This window comes from Calidris pugnax, unplaced genomic scaffold (genome assembly GCF_001431845.1).
Source record: "Calidris pugnax isolate Ruff unplaced genomic scaffold, ASM143184v1 scaffold58, whole genome shotgun sequence".
Classification (NCBI taxonomy): Eukaryota; Metazoa; Chordata; class Aves; order Charadriiformes; family Scolopacidae; genus Calidris; species Calidris pugnax.
The window spans coordinates 8868285-8885511 of NW_015090868.1; the positions used below are offsets into that span (position 1 = coordinate 8868285).

At 36.3% G+C, this 17227-nt stretch overlaps 1 protein-coding gene across 1 annotated transcript in view; it reads right to left on the reverse strand.

Annotated features, from left to right (window-relative positions):
- Positions 1 to 17227, reverse strand: part of TENM3 (teneurin transmembrane protein 3) — a 1441984-nt gene that overhangs the window by 1354088 nt on the left and 70669 nt on the right. The gene's annotated exons all lie outside the window — the stretch shown is intronic.

Genomic DNA, 17227 nt, shown 5'->3' on the forward strand with positions numbered 1-17227 from the left:
CTTATCATCTAAAACTGAATGCATAGTAATCTTTTTTCCCCCATAGGAGGAATAAAAATAAGATTTTGTAGAACAGATTTGTAGTTAAACCACCAGATATGCTTAGCAGCCTAAAAAAAAATAATATAGCTATAATTTTGAGCAGTGCTTTAATGCAGTATAATAGTAAAAGTTACTTTATCAAGAAGAAATAGCTATTTTTATTATATATTCAACTGTGCCCACGAGAATAGTAGTTCTAAAGCTAATTGAATACAAGCTTTCAGCCACAAGAGGTGTTTCTATGAAAATTACAAAAGGAAACCATTGAATTAGCAACTGGAATGAAAATTAAATGCACGAATTAGAGGGAGACCCCTGAAGATCCCCAGCTGGAAAGGTCAGCCTGCAGCTTTCCCCTTTGTTGATACAAAGAATGCAAAAAACCAAATATATATGATAAAAAGAGCTGCATGAAGTCTTCTGTACCTTAAGTAACTAACCAAAAGGTATGGGTGCATTCTTCATTAAAGTACGTCAGGGATATTAAATTGCCTGTGCTTTTAAAAGGTTGTTCCAGTTCAACAGCACAGAGTGCACGAATTAAATACAAACCCATGGCCAAAGACTTTCTCTAAAAAAACTTACAAAAGAAAGCAAAGCTCACACACAATTTTATCATATATCCTGAACTTACTGCCTATTTTGTATGTGCAGCTAATGCAGATTTTATTTTCTTCATTATTATAGAGAAATACACAGTAAGAAACACCACCATTTATATCTGATTTTCATAATATATCATATCTATCAAATCTTCGTATTTCAATGTGAAATTTTGCCCTCTGCTGAGCAACTTAATTGCTCATTAGTAGATAACTTGATTTGTTAAACAATTACATCGTACACCAAAACCTGAAAACGTGATAAATCAACCACTTCATATTCCCCAGGTACCTAAAGCCTAGGTACAAAGATTTAAGTCAGTGACACATGTGTAAAATTAATTTAGCATGGGGTCTGGGTTGGGTTTTTGTTTGTTTGTTTGTTTTCATTTAGCCATCTAAATATGCATATTCCACTTCTCCTGAAAAGCTGGACATGAGCTGTCAATATGCACTCCCTGCCCAGAAACCCCCCACACCCTGGGCTGCATCCCCAGCCCCATGGCCAGCAGGGCCGGGGGGGGTTCTGCCCCTCTGCTCCGCTCTGGGGAGACCCCCCTGCAGGGCTGCCTCCAGCTCTGGGGCCACCAACAGCATGACATGGACCTGAAGTGGGACCAGAGGAGGCCATGGAGATGCTGGGAGGGCTGGAGCCCCTCTGCTGGGAGGGGGGGCTGAGAGAGTTGGGGGGGTTCAGCCTGGAGAAGAGAAGGCTCCGGGGAGACCTTAGAGCCCCTTCCAGTCCCTCAAGGGGCTCCAGGAGAGATGGGGAGGGACTCTGGGTCAGGGAGGGGAGCCAGAGGATGAGGAGGAAGGGTTTTGAAATGAAAGAAGGGAGATTGAGATGAGATACCAGGAAGAAATGAAATGAAAGAGGAAAGATGCAGATGAGATACCAGGAAGAAATTCTTTGCCATGAGGGTGGTGAGAGCCTGGCCCAGGTTGCCCAGAGAAGCTGTGGCTGCCCCATCCCTGGAGGGCTTCAAGGCCAGGCTGGATGGGGCTTGGAGCAACCTGATCTAGTGGGAGGTGCTCATTGAGGGGGTTGCAACTAGATGGTCTTTAGCGGTCCCTTTCAACCCAGACTACTCTCTGATCTATGATTCTACGATATTTGATCTCATTGGCTAAGGATGATGAACTAGTTCAAACTGCAAAAATTTCTAAAATTTTAAAGTTATTAGGTGATAAATGTATTTACATTTTTCTATTCTGAAAATACACTTTTCATGTATAAAAATATTCAAAGGCATTATCTGTCTAATTTATTTACAAATTCCTCAACCAACTCTGCTATCAACAAACTGTGTTACCACAATGCATTTTGGATTAAGTCCTAAACAATCAGTTCTTCTCAGACTTTTGGTATGTAAAAACTTGAGTGTGAAATACTGCTGATATTTAAGAAAAAAATAATAAATTGATGTTGTGTCTATAATGGAGAACCTCATAAGATGTCGAGACTAAAATAATTTTTGAGAATTTTAATATCCTACATATAATCATATTTGTTATATATTTGAATAATAATTGGTTTGTTTGCAATTAATATTGATTTTACCTTGATAATATGCAGTAAATGGAGGAAAATGAGTATGTAAGATCATAGATGACCTCAATTGAATTAAGGTCTATACTTCAGTCAAAGGATTCTGCTGATGCTACAATACGAGCTGTGCAAGTGCAATACAAGCAGTTAGTGAAGGTCAACTCAACTGGGAGCGTGAAATGCAAACTTTGCATTGAATTCTCATCTCTGAGATGCAACATCTACAATGAACTCAGGCACTACCACAGAAAAGCTAAAAGGGAATAGCACCAGAAGTTTATCACAATCTCAACTGAGTTTTCTTTTTCCCCTCACGTTAAAAACTCTTCTGTATTACAAGATGATTGTCCATTGCACACTAAACAATTTTAGCCTTACTATCCTTTATCAAACTTCTTAGTATAATTACCAGCTACATAGTAGCTTAGTATAAATACCACTACAATTCTATTTAAATTATGAAAGTAAATTATGAACTTAGATAGCAGTGGAATTTTCAGCTTCAATACACTTTTTTCTTATCCAATATCAGTATCAAATAAATATATAATTGTATAATGTTGGTTACATTCAAAACATAAGTCCAGTCCTGAAGTGTTACAGGATTAATTTAAAAAAAACCACAAACTATAATTTGTACCTATACAGGTTCTCAAAATCTAACTTCAGATTTGCACCAATGTATGAAGTACATACGTGCATAAAACAACTTATGCAGACCAGTACCAATGGTGGCTACATGAAATCCTATACTTCGGATGCAGCCAGACACCACCCAGGGCTAGGACAGGGTTTGTGGAGGTATTTCAAAGATGGGAAGACATAGTGACTGGTTTAGTGATGGTTTTTTGTCAGAGTTAGGTTGATGGTTGGACTAGATGACCTGAAAGGTCCCTTCCAACCTAGACAATTCTATGATTGTAATCTTCTTTGCTGTGCAAAAGACTTTATTTTCTTCAATTCTTTATCTTGTTTGCCAATTCTGATATTCCTATTAAGCTGATAATTACTTTAAGTAACAATGTAAAGAAGCAAAAATGTTTCAAGTTTCTCTCAGAACTTTCTCCTAACGGTTGCTATGGCAGGGAAGAAAAATCCTGGCATGCCCAATCCCAAAGGACCACAAAGATTTTCAGCTTCCTAGAGCACCAAGTTGTAATCCTTTGTGTATATGAACTGGTAAGAATTATTACTGGCATGATTTCAAAAGCACATGATCCTCTCTGTATATGTAAATATGGTACACCTAAGTGCTTCACCAAGTACAAAATATCCACTTCTGCATAACATCTTAAAAATTTTCAGACTGTACTTAAGAACTTTGTCTTCTCAGTACATTAGGATTTTTCCTATAATAAATGTATTTAATATTTTGTGAATTAAGACAGTTTAGACCATGCTGGCTTGAAATGTGGCATGATTGTAAAGATGATCCAGGAAACGTTAATTTTAATATAACATTACACAATCAGAAGTTCAGATGTTTGTGCTCTTTTTCAATGTCATCCTTCCACTGTTTTTCAATTTATTTTAAAACAACAGAATCTCACTGAGATAATTTGGCAATCATGGAGCAAAACCATAATTTCAATAATTGTTCCAGTTCCATTAAATAATTCTAACTTTTAAACAAAAAAAATTAAAAAGAAACTTTTTACAGCAAAAGACTTCTGCATCGTCTTTTCTCTTAGATACTAGGTAACTTAATGACACTTGAGTGACTAATACCTTATTCAAGGCCCAAAGCAAACAGAATCTCATAATACACTGAAAAACTTTATGGCACTTGTTATGTTTTACACTTGCTACAGTTAATGCTCTTGGAAATAAATTGCCTCCCAGATTGATGTAAGTGACAGACTTTAGCACTGCACTGTTTGCACCCAGCTGAGGCCATTATCATTCATTACAGGGTGTGGGGCTTTTTTTCTTTTCTTACTAAAGTAGCAATAATTTTCTCTAAACAATTAAGCCTTCTTTGTATTTTTTCACTCTTTCAATTACTTTCAGCATTAAAGGTGTCACAGGATCATTTATTCTCTCTTGAGCAGTACTTACTTCAGTGACAGTTACTGCAGAAGTCACAAGGATGTCTTTTCCTGATCCCCTCTGATCTGAAACTTCCTGGAAGAGAGTGAATGCCTATTACCCTGTCTTTATACGCACTGCAGCAGTAGGCACTGATGCTCAAAAGTCCTCTGAGCTCCTTAGTCTAGGAAAAGCTTTAACAGCCCAAGCAAAGTACTTGCAGCCCAGTCAATTTGGGGTTGCCGTTGTTTATCACAGACTTCTGGTTTGCCCTCTATTCCCCTCCTTGATAATTTCTAACATTTATTTTGCTTTAGGAATTCAAAAGTTAAACAAGGAGAAAATCCCCCCAAAAATTCTACACAAATGCTACAGAAACACTAGCCTATTTTTCTTTTCAAGGGAAACAGGACATAAAATTTTGAACAATCACTCTACAAACTGAGAATTACAAACAAAAAAATTTAACATAGTCACTGGCATATAATTAGTCACTGCAATGTAATAGGTTTACAGCACAAAACCGTTATGTGTGCACTTATCTATGGCAGCGAAGCTGCAGATCTCAACTGGGTAAAATTTTAGAAAGATTACTTTCCTAAATAATCGGGGTACCATTCTCTCTTCTTCCACTGCAGTTTCAGAATAGACTAGACTAGACCTGAACAGAACTAATTAAGTCCTGCATCCAGATCGTTGATAAATATATTGAACAGATCTGGCCCTAGAATTGAGCCCTGAGGAACATCACGGGTGACCGGTCGCTGGCTGGACGTAGCCCCATTCATCACAGCCCTCTGAGCTCTGCCCTTCAGCCACTTCTTCACCCCACACACAGTAAACCTGCTCATCCCACAGTTGGACAACTTGTCCAGAGGACGCTGTGAGGGACAATATCAAAAACCAACCAGAAAGCCTTCCCTTCAGCCACGAGGCAGGTGACCTTATCACAGAAGGAGATCAAATTAGTCAGGCAAGTCTTTCCCTTTGTGAACTCCCGTTGACTGTGCTAGATGATTGCATTATTCTTTAAGTGCTTTTCAATAATACCAAGTACTATCTTCTCCATAATTTTTCCAGGATCTGAGGTTAGATTCACAGGGCTGTAGTTCCCTGGGTCTTTCCCGATGCCCTTTTTATGGATTGGAACAACATTGGCTGCTTCCAGCCAGCAGGGACCTCCCCGGACTCCCAAGACTGTTGGGATGCTGTGAGGGACAATATCAAAAGCCAACCAGAAAGCCTTCCCTTCAGCCACTAGGCAGGTGACCTTATCACAGAAGGAGATCAAATTAGTCAGGCAAGTCTTTCCCTTTGTGAACTCCCGTTGACTGTGCTAGATGATTGCATTATTCTTTAAGTGCTTTTCAATAATACCAAGTACTATCTTCTCCATAATTTTTCCAGGATCTGAGGTTAGATTCACAGGGCTGTAGTTCCCTGGGTCTTTCCCGATGCCCTTTTTATGGATTGGAACAACATTGGCTGCTTCCAGCCAGCAGGGACCTCCCCGGACTCCCAAGACTGTTGGTAGATGATTTTGTGCTTTGCCTAAGAATAACTTTTGTATAACGTCTTCCCAGGGAATTAAATACATCTAAATGCACAAAGCATAAAACTGACTATATCTACATGATTTTCACATAAAATGTCATTTTATAAATATAAATATTAGTATGCATGCATAAAAATGTTTGCATACTTTCTGGATGCTAACACAAAATTGTAAAAGTATTTGTGGTATATTATGTTATCACAGAAGAGTCAACACTTAAAATTATATATTGAGCACTTGAAATTACTTGTACCTCATTTCTAAAAATCCTTGCTTCTTGAATTTATTGGTAACTGCATTCAAGGGAGCAAGCCAAAGAAAGTATAATAAAGGCTCTAGATTTAAGGAATGATATAATATTATTTCCTATTTTTTTACGGTTTATCTTTGCAGTTCACGTTATTTTAGCCAGCTGAGCTGCAAACCCTTTATCCAAAGGTCATACATAGGATGTGCTAAGGCTGCATAAGGAAAGAGGCCAACTCTCAGTGACCAGAAGCAGGAATAAGATGAAATGATAACAAAGTGGCAACATCACACCAAAGCTCACTAATAATAGTGGAGAAAGACAATACCCCTGGATTAAATATCCCAGTCAGCATGAATAAGCATTTAATGTGCCTGTGACATATCCTACTGCATATATATATATATGTATTAAAAATGCTGCTTCATCATCAAATTATTCCAAAGAAGGTCATCACTAATCACAACCTGAATTGAAATAGCATTCTTAAAATTGTAACTAATATTATAATTATTACAATGACAAATAATATTTTGCATGAGTAGTTTTTCTTTTTGCCATATTTTCTCCATTTTTTGTAACACATATTCAAAGTGAACTGTCTAAAGTGCGTTATTCCAGTTCTGGACTGTTTCCCACAATGTCTTTTTCATAATAAATAGTTCAGTCCCTTGCACCTTAAAAGACGAAAACTAGATGTATATTTTTGGAATCTTTTCTAAGAAAGTGCCCTAAGCAGAGGTATCTTTGAGGAGAGAACAGAGACTACCAGCTGCCCAGCAAAATCGTAGTGTTCATCTTCACACACAGACTCATGTAAAAGATGGATACACATAAAACCAATTTTACAAACACTGCTCCTTGAAAAATTACGAAAAACAGCCAGTGAAGTGTATGTTCTTAACTGTGGTTGTAGTACACAGAGATTGTACAATATCTGGCAGTAGATATTTAATTAAAAGGCAACAGATTCTTCTTTTCTTTAAAGGCTACTCTTCCTATCCATTCCATGTATTTTTACGCAACATATTTCCCCTTCCTTCTATATATCAAAAGCTGCATCCATAACGATGATTTTTTAAAAGTGTACTCAGACTTATAAGAAAAAAGCTGTTTAAAAGTTGCTTTTTAAAAGAGTTGCTTTCTTCTTTATATTATATAAAAGCTGAATTTATATTAGCAAGTTGAGCTCTTGGCAGGTAACCTTCTTTTCATTATTATTTTATTGCTAGATTAAGAAAACCATGGTTTAGACTGGGATTCGATCATCTTCTCTCAGAACACCCACAAGAAAGAAAACTCCTTCAAACCTTTAATCACAGAAGTGGCAGGAAAATAGCGTCTGAGTTTGTGGTCTTACCGAGAAGTATTGATCAAAGGAATTCTGAAAAACATGGCTTTGGCCAAAAGGATCTGAGTAGGGAATTACAATCTGATTAAGAAATAGAAGAACTATGATGACAGAGAAATGTCTCAAGTGAAAATGTTTAAGAATGTCATTCAGTAAATTCGGAACTTTCTAATTCAGGCAGTAAAACATCCACCTTACCCACACAGTACTCAACTTATAATTTTTTACTCATTTAGCTCACTTCTACGCTTATCTCCATGTTGCTTGTTTCAGGAAATCTTTTGCGGTAAAAAAAAATTAAAATAAAATAAAAATATTTCTACTTACATAGTTCGATTAATCAGCATGTTACTTTGTATTGCCTGGAAGTGTGTGTTCAGTAATTGGATAATTTGTCTTCCCTTTCACCATTAAAGTGAACAGAATTAGTACCTTTTCCATGGAGACATTTTCTGGCACGGACAGGAGAAGGTGTGGTTCAGACTGTGAGAGCAACCACCCGTTTTGAGAAAGCAGAAATGGGATCTGAACCCTTTGCTGGGTCAATCAATTGGTCCCATTTAATACACTCATGTCAGTACCACATGCACAGCCATCACTAACATTGTAGCACCAGCAATTTGTTGCTTAGACATGCACGTAACAAAATGCAAAGTGCAATTAAACTTCATGCTTTAGGTGTCTCAAACCATTCTGGCTTTGCAAGGCAGTTCTGAGGCTGGTTTGGCTTCCCACTCAGGGATTCTCCTTCTGAAGGGAATGCCCCGCAGAGTCCAGTGCAGAACAGTGATTGCTGTTCCATACTGTTGGCCAATAACCTGAGAAACCCCATTTTTCTGTTATTGTCAAAGCCCTGGCTGTTCCTAGGTGAGCAGCAGCCCTACAGACTCAGGAGAGCCAGAAAAGCAGATAACAGAGCTCTCTGCAATTATGTCACACAGTTAATAATAATTTACCATCTCTGCTAGAAAAACGAACAGCTTGACCTGAACCTTAAAACAATACCTTACCCTACCTCCCCCAAAAACCTGCATTAATAATTTTTCAAAAAAAAGTCACTAAACCTCAACCATTTTTCCTTTTTAACCTTTCTATACTATGTGTACCTACAAGATCCATAAGCATTTCCAAAATTCACAGAGCAAATGGGAGTCAGTGACTTCCAATGAGATTCAGTAAATTTTTTTCAATGACACATCAGTTATAATACTCACTTTGTTGCCACAGGTGCAACATCCACCCTGACACCCCAACAGCTCGGATACAGAAAGGCTTTACCACTGATTTTTCACTCTCTTCTCCCTCAGTGATCTCTGGCTTCCACCTCTTTGACATCCACAAGAAATTCCAAGATGAACTATCGCTAGGGACTACCTTTGTAGTTTATGTTTGCTTTTGTGATGAAAATATGACATACTTCCAGCAAACAGATTTGGAAACTTGTCTCACTTAGTCCAGTAGCAGCAGCGCATCCATGAAATCTCCCTGCAGGGAATTTTTTAAAAAACTTCCACATTCACTAATTAAAAGTGACCAGACAAATGAGACATCTGTTTAAGAATTGTAATGAGACACTTTTAGATACATTTGATCTCCTACTCGATGTTCAATATTCTCGAAGAAATGTCTTGAATGTGTATAAGGAGTTCAATCTGTCCCAGTCTTGCAGCACATGGGGTAAAATGTAGTATCTTAAAACTGCATTCCAGAATTTGTGATAGTGCTATGCCTAGGTCTTCACTGTTAAGGGGGTTTTTACCCCATGAGCACTTAATTAGGAAAAAAAAATAAATTTATTATTTCATTCTTTGTTTTATTCTTCCCAAGGGTGAAAAAAAAAAATACAAAAGCGGAGCTGTCTCTATTAAATGGCAAAACTAGTGCAAAACTAGTGCAGAAATCTTGGTAAAAGTTACAGTTAGGCAAGAATCACCTTAATGAATCGCTCAGGACTGTCCCAATTACTTTTTTAAAAAGTAATTCTAGTAATAAAATGCAAAACTCAAATGCATTAATGAATAAAAGGGTTTGTTCTTATAATTTTGTATCAAAATATATTTCATGTTGCATTTTAACATGTGCAAAGATTACTGTAAGTCTAGAGAGAATTAAGAAGAAAAGAAAGTGAAAAATTGTAACCATCAAGCATGGAATTTAATTATAACACTTTAAGAGAAACAGCAAATATCTGAAACTGGATGAAAATACTTTGTATTCTATACCAAATATTCATTTAAGCCTTAAAAAATAAGCAACACAAATATCTCTACTTTCTTCAAAACAATTTCCCAAAGACTGTAAGGAGATATGTATTATGATGACATATGGTCGATTTTACACAAGTAAGACAGGTTATGCTTTACATCAGTGCCTCAAGGAACACAGACTACTAATACTGCTATTACCAAGCAATTTAAATCATAGTATAATTATACAGACAGATGGATTATAAAACCCTTCTAGTTTCTTTTCAGCAGTTAAATTGGAGAGAAAGATAACCCAAGACATTTTAGTTATAAACCGCCTAAAAACTAATAGATGAAGCTGACAACATCTCCAAAGTAACCCTACTGGAGACAGCTTAACAAAATGAAAATACAGTATTTTATTCATGGTACAAGGTAGCATTAGCATAGCTTTCACAAAGTAATTAACACATTCAGAAAATCAGGAAAAGAAAACGTAAGCATAAAGACATCACTTCAGCTTTACAGTTTCTTATTTATTGCTCCACAAGTGCAAATTTCATTTCCAAACAGTGCAAGCTAATAAAACTATTTTTCCTAGAACTTTATGGTTACTTTCTATAATGTATAACACACTCCTCCAGAGTGCTTGGAGATTAAAATAACCATGGAGCAGCGGGTTAGAGAATGCCCAAGTGAAAAAAACCCAACCCTTTAACTGTTCCTGAGTAGTGTACAGGAATTTCATTAATATCTAGAAGCCCAACTAGAATACACTTCGATTCAGTAACACTAGTAAGAAACAATCACATAATCAGCATTCACCTTATTAATTCTTTTTCGTTTTGTGATGTTTCACTTACTAACTGGGCTTTTATTATGCTTGTTTTGATAAATGACTTTGCAAAATGTTTGCTAATAAGTAACAAAAACGTTTTGTCTCTCTTTTTTCCTTGATGTTTCTTAGGGAAGTTTGAGCACGTGATTACTCTGGGTATCTCCATGGCTGTTGCTAGAGTTCACCTTTTAATCTCTGCTGGTTTCGACTAATTTGAAAGTAAGAAATTGCAAACAGATCAGTTCCTCAAGCTTTTCCAGTTCTGTGTTTAGACTTTTCATTCAAAAATATACATTTTTTTTCTAGTTCAATCAAAACCACAGCTACAGTTCCATTAATTTAAGTATACTTAATTGTGAATAGTCAATAACTATAAAAATGAAGTCAAAACCTTGTAACTATATGCAAATATACTGACAGAACAGGGGAAAATAAATCCCTTCCTAGAGTTTACAGAACTATACTGAACAAACAAGAATCTTATCTCTGCCAACGTGGGATTAGCACTGTGCACCAGAAGTACTCCAGCATTTCTTAATATTAATATATCTGTCACTGCACCCAAATCCTACGTCTAAATCCATAAGAAGTGGTTTTGTGCTGTTCTTCAAGGAGCAGCATACATACAGCCTGTGTGTGCAAATGCAGACATGGAAATGAACTTAAGATATAGCTTTGAACTAATTGCCTTAGGACTGCCACAACATACAGAAAAGTTGATTTGTGTCATTGATCTGCTGAAAAATGGCTGTCTAGAACTGCAGCGGAAATGAACCCCAGCGTTGTCTCCGTGGAAACACACTCGCATGAATAAACTAAACAGGAAAATCTGTGTTGAATGGGTTTCCAAAACTACTCACAACCCTTACGGGAAAGAAAACAGAAAGAGAATCACATCAGTTTAGAAAAAAAAAAAGTCTTGTGATAGGATGTGATATGATACAGTAAGAGATACAAGTTACCATGCCCACAAAAGAACATGACCGTAGTATTGCATCTTGACAATAATTCAATATCGGGAAAAAAATGAAGCATTCACCTAGTATTCACGTACCCTAAAAGGTGTTCTTCAACTCAGTGGGAATATTCACTGATTTAATAAATCAACAAAGTTAAGCCTCCGGTTTGCAATCAGTAAACTGACAATGATGGGAAAGTTATAGGTTCAGAAAGTCACAGGGTTTATCTGAAGAACTTAAAACATGTATTAGAAACTAATTCTTACACAAAACCTGATAGTTAATATGCTCATTTATACCTCTATTTCTAAATAAATGTAGGCAGGAATCTAGATAAATAGGTGATAAAGTTCTTAGGCCACAACATCATTGCATACTTAGAGTCAACAAAAGCATGACAGATAAGTCAAATAGATGAGAAATCATTGAATCACAGTAATACAACTTTCAGACTTAAAGGAAAATATAATGAATTTTCTACTTTACTAATGCTAGTTTGACATCGCCTTGGAACGCCTGACAACTGAAGCAATACACAATAAATATAAATATGAGTAGAATTTGAACATACACAAGAAAGTAACATCAGGAAACATCTATTTATTTTTTCTTTTCCTTTCTTTCTTACGCAGTCTTAACCAAGACAACTTGGATTTACCCTATGTTCCAGGCAGAATTAATAGCAATACCTACAGTTCAGTTGCATCAGTATTTTCCAAAATAAAATGTGCAAGTTTCCGACACTGTTTATAACTGAAACTAGGAAAGAACTTTTGCAGCTTCTTCTAGTTGCTTTTTCAGTCTCAGACAACTTCCCTTAATTTACCAGTTTTCACTCAGGTTTTCGACTGTGGACTTCGCCCAGTTTCAGCCATGCTCCTTTCCTGCTATCCTGAATATCCCTGGTTTTATTCTTTATACATATTCATTCTCTCTGTCAGTGTTTAATCTCTTATCAGACAGATTCCTCAATCTTCTTATCATTATGAAGAATAGAACACCTGGATATGGCCTTTCTTTCTAGTCAGAGTGAACACTGTGACAACCACACAGTATAGAATCACAGAATGATATGGGGCTGGAAGGGAGCTCTGGAGATCATCTAGCCCAACCCCCCTGCCAAAGCAGGTCCTCCTAGAGCAGGTTAGAAAAACCCTACTGCCTTAAAAGCTGGCTAAAAATTCTGGTGTTACATATTTTTGAAGGGCTATAACATATAAGTTTGTCCTGTTTGATATAAGTCAAAGCTCAAGAGCTACACTTTTCCCTCTGATTGCTGTTCCGCTCAGCTATAAGTTGAGGATGGTCATCAAGACCAGGTAATCAAGTGCAACTGGTGATGATGCCAGTTACTTCATTGTCATACGGTATCTATTCAGCCTGACCAATCACCTTGGCTTGGATGGAATTTTGACCTTGACATATGTCTGAAAGGACTGCAGCAAGATTGGAATTTTAAATAGTCTCCGAAGCATCTAAATACTTGAACGACCGTGACAAAGAGATAATGAAAACCCTGAATAATAGAACCATAAACATCACCTCATTCATGGACTAAATTTAAATGAATTGTTATGAGAAAATTAAGTTGCCTTGATAGCTTTACAATATATTTCGAAATGAATTATTAGCCAAACTTCTTTTAAATTAAAAGGTATTTCCTATATGTAAAACCAAGAAAAACTTAGTAAGTCTTTCAACAGTACATGAGTGATTTAAAAGCCTGATATGACTAATTATACTTAGAAAATTAACACTTGTCTTCAATTATTTGCGCATAAACTCCACCATTGTAGTATCACAAGCAAAAACATCTGAAACATGTAAAAAAGTCAAAAAAGTGTTTATAACAAAATTGAGAACGATTCAATGTTAAACTCAGACAACTCACCATCCTGTGATTGTGGGACTCAGCAAGGGAAGTTGGAGGTTGGATTAGATGACCTTTCATGGTCCCTCCCAACCCAAACTATTCTACGCTTCCATGATTCTGTAAGTATTTCTAATTGAAAATGATGTTACCTAAAGATATCACACTTCTGTGTGACTAAAGGAAATATTTGGCTACAATTGGGTGTTTAGGAAAAAAATCAACATAGAATGACATAAGGAGATACGTTGGTTTAATTACTTAGCCCAACTAAAAATACCCTAGAATACTACTAAAATATTGTGAGATATACCAAACTCCAGAAAATTAAGATCAAATATAAATATGCACTGATATTTCAAATAGATTCATCCACATTAATACTTGAGGATGACGGATACATATTTTAAAAGTTTCTGGCAACAGGTTATTATCTGGCTAGGCTTTGAATTACCTCATTATTAATATTATTATTTTCCATTTATCCTTGGAGCTAGAGGTTTTGTCTATTCTTTAAAATGACTTCTAAATCAGAACCTCATTAATCATCACAAAATACACTGTAGTTCTGGTTAAAAAAATAAAGGCAAAGGGAACACTTGAGTGAACTGGAATAACTACAGGCGAAAATCCAAACAACTAAGCAAATTGCATGTCTTGATGTCAATTAATGTCCATTTTTTTGAAATATAATCTGTATTTGTACAGGATTATAAAGCTGCACAGGTACATAATTTCTATATGCTATAATATATGAACTGTTTCAGGACCTCTCTATCTCCTTTTGTATTTTGTACTTTTTTCTGGCATTTATGATTGTCTTCTGGATGTTTCTGGATTACTAGTAGGACATTTGAATGTACTAGAAAACTATACATTTTGTGGAACTGATAAATATACAATGATAATAATGACACAATTTGTATGTCTATATTGTCTAAGCAACAGCTGGTTTAACATCCTGCAATGTTCACTACACAACATTGTTACCCTACCAAAGCACAGAATAACACATTCAGTGCATCTCTAACAGTTTCTGCTCCAAACTGCAGTTTATGAACATTTTGCACAGTGTTATCTCTGAAAAACTTTCATGGCATTACAGTAGAAGTACATTGTGAACTCTTCTATTCTATAATTATTTCAGGTAACTAAATAGTATGTGTACATACATACTCCATATGTAGCACAGAGACATCTCAGCTGCCTTTAAATTTGAATACAGCGAGCAGTATAGTTTGTGGCACAAAGGAAAAAAAAAAAAATCAGGGTAATTTACTCTCCTGACATTACAATTCATGTCCAAGTAAACAAACTCTCTTAAAATAGCACTGCAGTGGTGAGTATTTTTGCTGGCCTCTCTGTATTTCTTGAATTTCATCCAGCTGTCTCCTGGATGTAGCTCACTGGGCTAACTAAGGGGGCATTAGCAACACATTCTCTGACTGACAAAGCCGAGATTGAATTGCAGGCTGAATCCCAGGAGGGGTGGTGTTGCTGAAACAGTGGAAGAGTAACTGCTAGGTGCTGAACCATGAAATACAAAATGCTGCCCTGCCTCTAAGCATCAGGGGGAACGTACGTTCTTCCCGGGAAGGAGCAGGAAAGCTCTACAGCTACACAGTTGGTGGGGGCTGTTGCTACTGAGACCTCGGAACTCTTGGTCATATCGTAACCAACGTCACAGACTGCCACGTTCAGAGGTACCTACTGCAGGCAGCAGGTATGTAACAGGAACCTGAACACCTTCAGCAAACTCCTCTCTGCTGACAGAAGATGCACTGAAATTTTCATGGCATATGGGCCCAAGAGCATGACACTGAGTATAGACACTAGAACACGTGAAAGAACTCACTAGCCAAAAAAAAAAAAAAAAAAAAAAAAAAAAAAAAAAAAAAAAAAAAAAAAAAGAAAAAAAGAGCTAAGCGTTAACTTACAAAAGACACTAATCCTCCTCCTCTCTTTCTTTTTTAAATGGGAAATGCATCAATATTATTAAAGAACTTGAAGTATAAAGGGAAGGTATTCCCTACAATAACTTTAAGTCATAGAGACTTTGTATGTCTCTATGTAAGGCTTTTTTGGAATACTAATGAAAGACAGATTTGGAAAGCTTACATAATTGGAACTACAAATCAAAAATGTATTGTATCCAACTATTAGAATATATAGATCTATGTATTTACATATTGCTATATAAGGTATAGTATAGATGACACTATGAGGAAAACAACTTGCAATTTTCACCTGCTTAAAATCAAAGGCTTCAAATTCTATCCACAGTTCTTTCACTCACTCACACCACAACTGTTCTGTGCAAGGGCCACATCAGGCAGAAGGTAATTTTTCAATTACTAAGAAAACTTACCAGGATAAAAGAAATTTATTCTGATAAATAAAATTATTCTGATACCAGCCCACTATTAGCTTATTGCATTAATTTGTAAGATGGTTCAATTAAAGAAAAAAAAATACAGATTTTATTTGACAGTCTGTAACTTGAGTTGATTCTACAACAGAACTGTTGTTTTATAGACTTATTAGAAACTGTTGTTTCTAAACTTATTACAGTTTTGAATTCTTGTTTTTCTTGGAAGCAGGTTAAGCATGTTGGTGTCAGCAGAAGGGTGTTTTTTTCAAGATACCCACAGCAGTGTTATATTTGTATGGTTTTATTTAATTTTTTTTAAATCCTTCCATAGCTGAAGTACTGATAGTTACTGAAAGAAGAAAAATGAAATTTTTATTTAACACTCGGATGTGGATGACTGCTGTGTGAGTAGGATGCAGAAATAACCCTAGAAGGAAGCACTGAGATGCACCAGAGATTCTCTCTAGTTACTATGATCCTTGTACCTCTTCTGTAAGGGCTGACAGTCAACTACAGATATTTTACATCTCACTCCTTAGGCCTCCACATTACAACAATTATTATTCCAGTTAGATTCCAACTGCAGTAACATCTGGTTCTACCTTAGCCAGATGTGCCACTTACTCAATAGCATAATGATGCAGCATTAGGTTACATTAGCTTATATTTAGTTATATTTTATTTTAAGTTACAAAGTCATAGTGGTGCAAGAAACAGAGGTACATTATCCCAGTAAAATACACATGAAAAACTGCATTTACACTAAAATTTTAAGAAAAAGTAGAAACATATACACAACTTCTTTAGAGGCAAGATGAGAGTTAGACTCCTCTGATCAAGCAAGAGAGGGAAAGTGAGTATGGATGTAGGCCACCAGCCACCATGTCTGAAAGATCTTTCAACAGGTGATCTCCTCATTAGTTACACACAGACAGGTCAACGCCAGTTCTACTTTTTAGGGAGCTGCGTCTAGACTTTAAAATTGTAATTCTAATCCTGCCTGTGAAAAACAGGCAAGCACATCCAATTACACAAATTGCAAATCGTATGAAATGATAATGTGCTTTCCATGATTAGAATGGCACACACAACACAGTAGGATCACTTCTAAGGCGTTAAGATTTTGCTCTTTTGCCTCTCATTTAAATAATCCCAAATAGTATAACAATAGTTATAAACCTTTCACATTTTATTTCTCTTCTTAGAACTATCAGCTCATAAATAAGCATGACCAATGTTTACTTAAGATATTAGATAAACACATAGTAAGTTCACAATAAGACTCACTTTTTTTCATTTTAAAGATCAAAAGAATGACGTATTTTGATCTAGCATAGTATCGAAGACCGGGTCACCTCACATGAAAATCACACAGTCTCTTAGAAAAAAAGGTGCTGCAGTGTATTCCTTTGATTATTCCGATATCAAGCATACTCTCCAAGAAAATCCTTCAAAAATAGAGTAACGGCACTGCACCTAAACTGTCATCATTTAATGTGAAATGACAAGGAAGTGACAGATAACAAAGAACAGCCTGAAGTTGCAACCATTTGTTGTCAAACCTGCGTTTCCTCCTTGGGCAGGCTTTGAGGAGACCACGAGTCTCCAGTGTGCTGGAAGAAGTTCCCT